Source organism: Ambystoma mexicanum, unplaced genomic scaffold (genome assembly GCF_040938575.1).
Source record: "Ambystoma mexicanum isolate Mex_15411 unplaced genomic scaffold, UKY_AmexF1_1 Mex_scaf10, whole genome shotgun sequence".
Lineage (NCBI taxonomy): Eukaryota > Metazoa > Chordata > Amphibia > Caudata > Ambystomatidae > Ambystoma > Ambystoma mexicanum.
The window spans coordinates 2972501-2975000 of record NW_027182325.1 but is presented as its reverse complement, the minus strand read 5'-3'; the positions used below and the strand labels follow the sequence as shown (position 1 = coordinate 2975000).

The following is a 2500-nucleotide window of genomic DNA, read 5'->3' as shown; positions in this document are numbered from 1 at the left end:
CTGCATTACATGTGAAAGTCGATTTATTACCCATGAACACACTACCTGTATGCTAATTCTATGTAAAAAGGTAGCTCCAGCCCTCATGATGTTGTCCAACATTTCCGCTATAAAACGGGATACAATTATTTTGGAAACATACCAAATTTGAAAAATAATTGAGAAGTTGCGCAATTACTAATCATGGAGCACAAAAAAGCCTACAGCACCTGGTATTCCCAGGCAGTCTCCCATCCAGGTACTAACTAGGCCTGACCCTGCTTAGCTTCCGAGATCGGGCGCATTCAGTGTGGTGTGGCCGTAGGCTCTGGGCCTAGTGAGTTTTGTGCTTTTAAGCATCTAGTCGGCTAGACCTTGCAGTTTTGAAAGGCAATTGTGAAATGGCTCACTTCCTGAACTTGGAGCACAAAAAAGCCTACAGCACCTGGTATTCCCAGGTGGTCTCCCATCCAGGTACTAACTAGGCCCGACACTGCTTAGCTTCCTCGGGCGCAATCAGTGTGGTGTGGCCGTAGGCTCTGGGCCTAGTGAGTTTTGTACTTTTAAGCATCTAGTCAGCTAGACCTTGCAATTTTGAAAGGCAATTGAGAAATGGCTCACTTCCTGAACTTGGAGCACAAAAAAGCCTACAGCACCTGGTATTCCCAGGCGGTCTCCCATCCAGGTACTAACGAGGCCCGACACTGCTTAGCTTCCGAGATCAGACGAGATCGGGCGCATTCTGTGTGGTGTGGCCGTAGGCTCTGGTTCTTGTGAGTTTTGTACTTTTAAGCATCTAGTCGGCTAGACCTTGCAGTTTTGAAAGGCAATTGAGAAATGGCTCACTTCCTGAACTTGGAGTACAAAAAAGCCTACAGCACCTGGTATTCCCAGGCGGTCTTCCATCCAGGTACTAACTAGGCCCGACACTGCTTAGCTTCTGAGATCAGACGAGATCAGGCACATTCAGTGTGGTGTGGCCGTAGGCTCTGGGCCTAGTGAGTTTTGTACTTTTAAGCATCTAGTCGGCTAGACCTTGCAGTTTTAAAAGGCAATTGAGAAAGGGCTCACTTCCTGAACTTGGAGCACAAAAAAGCCTACAGCACCTGGTATTCCCAGGCGGTCTCCCATCCAGGTACTAACTAGGCCTGACACTGCTTAACTTCCGAGATCAGTCGAGATCGGGTGCATTCAGTGTGGTGTGGCCGTAGGCTGTAGGAATGCTAAGAATATTACTCTTATGCATTTGCATTTAGTAAGCTAAGCCATGCAGCCACTTGCAACATGATACCACGCTCATCGCTCATCGCTCGATCAGGCTCGATCAGGCGAGATATATAAGACTGGTGGGCCCATTCAGGACTCCTATGTCTGGTAGGATAACTTTAATTCATCCATCCTGTGTCTGTTGCAGGGAGGTGGAGAGAACAATCAACACAATAATGGTTTTCTTTCATGCCTCTTGAAGGACTCAATATTCTCTGTACTGCATTACATGTGAAAGTCGATTTATTACCCATGAACACACTACCTGTATGCTAATTCTATGTAAAAAGGTAGCTCCAGCCCTCATGATGTTGTCCAACATTTCCGCTATAAAACGGGATACAATTATTTTGGAAACATACCAAATTTGAAAAATAATTGAGAAGTTGCGCAATTACTAATCATGGAGCACAAAAAAGCCTACAGCACCTGGTATTCCCAGGCAGTCTCCCATCCAGGTACTAACTAGGCCTGACCCTGCTTAGCTTCTGAGATCGGGCGCATTCAGTGTGGTGTGGCCGTAGGCTCTGGGCCTAGTGAGTTTTGTACTTTTAAGCATCTAGTCGGCTAGACCTTGCAGTTTTGAAAGGCAATTGTGAAATGGCTCACTTCCTGAACTTGGAGCACAAAAAAGCCTACAGCACCTGGTATTCCCAGGTGGTCTCCCATCCAGGTACTAACTAGGCCCGACACTGCTTAGCTTCCGAGATCAGACGAGATCGGGCGCAATCAGTGTGGTGTGGCCGTAGGCTCTGGGCCTAGTGAGTTTTGTACTTTTAAGCATCTAGTCAGCTAGACCTTGCAATTGAGAAATGGCTCACTTCCTGAACTTGGAGCACAAAAAAGCCTACAGCACCTGGTATTCCCAGGCGGTCTCCCATCCAGGTACTAACGAGGCCCGACACTGCTTAGCTTCCGAGATCAGACGAGATCGGGCGCATTCAGTGTGGTGTGGCCGTAGGCTCTGGTTCTTGTGAGTTTTGTACTTTTAAGCATCTAGTCGGCTAGACCTTGCAGTTTTGAAAGGCAATTGAGAAATGGCTCACTTCCTGAACTTGGAGTACAAAAAAGCCTACAGCACCTGGTATTCCCAGGCGGTCTTCCATCCAGGTACTAACTAGGCCCGACACTGCTTAGCTTCTGAGATCAGACGAGATCAGGCACATTCAGTGTGGTGTGGCCGTAGGCTCTGGGCCTAGTGAGTTTTGTACTTTTAAGCATCTAGTCGGCTAGACCTTGCAGTTTTAAAAGGCAA

The 2500-nt window shown here is 47.4% G+C and overlaps 6 non-coding genes and 3 pseudogenes across 6 annotated transcripts; all 9 read right to left on the bottom strand.

Annotated features, from left to right (window-relative positions):
* Positions 1-197: 197 nt before the first annotated feature.
* Positions 198-306, bottom strand: LOC138545270 (5S ribosomal RNA; annotated as a pseudogene).
* A 106-nt stretch (positions 307-412) lies between these two features.
* On the bottom strand, positions 413-517 carry LOC138545497 (5S ribosomal RNA; annotated as a pseudogene).
* Positions 518-623: 106 nt separating this feature from the next.
* LOC138540954 (5S ribosomal RNA) lies at positions 624-742 on the bottom strand. Its single transcript, XR_011288977.1, has one exon. It is a non-coding gene; the product is annotated as a 5S ribosomal RNA (ribosomal RNA).
* Positions 743-848: 106 nt separating this feature from the next.
* On the bottom strand, positions 849-967 carry LOC138540223 (5S ribosomal RNA). Its single transcript, XR_011288278.1, has one exon. It is a non-coding gene; the product is annotated as a 5S ribosomal RNA (ribosomal RNA).
* Positions 968-1073: 106 nt separating this feature from the next.
* Positions 1074-1192, bottom strand: LOC138538978 (5S ribosomal RNA). Its single transcript, XR_011287059.1, has one exon. It is a non-coding gene; the product is annotated as a 5S ribosomal RNA (ribosomal RNA).
* A 470-nt stretch (positions 1193-1662) lies between these two features.
* LOC138546948 (5S ribosomal RNA) lies at positions 1663-1771 on the bottom strand (annotated as a pseudogene).
* A 106-nt stretch (positions 1772-1877) lies between these two features.
* Positions 1878-1996, bottom strand: LOC138548225 (5S ribosomal RNA). Its single transcript, XR_011292035.1, has one exon. It is a non-coding gene; the product is annotated as a 5S ribosomal RNA (ribosomal RNA).
* Positions 1997-2089: 93 nt separating this feature from the next.
* LOC138550555 (5S ribosomal RNA) lies at positions 2090-2208 on the bottom strand. Its single transcript, XR_011294305.1, has one exon. It is a non-coding gene; the product is annotated as a 5S ribosomal RNA (ribosomal RNA).
* A 106-nt stretch (positions 2209-2314) lies between these two features.
* LOC138540222 (5S ribosomal RNA) lies at positions 2315-2433 on the bottom strand. The gene has a single exon (XR_011288277.1). It is a non-coding gene; the product is annotated as a 5S ribosomal RNA (ribosomal RNA).
* Between the last annotated feature and the right edge of the window lie 67 nt (positions 2434-2500).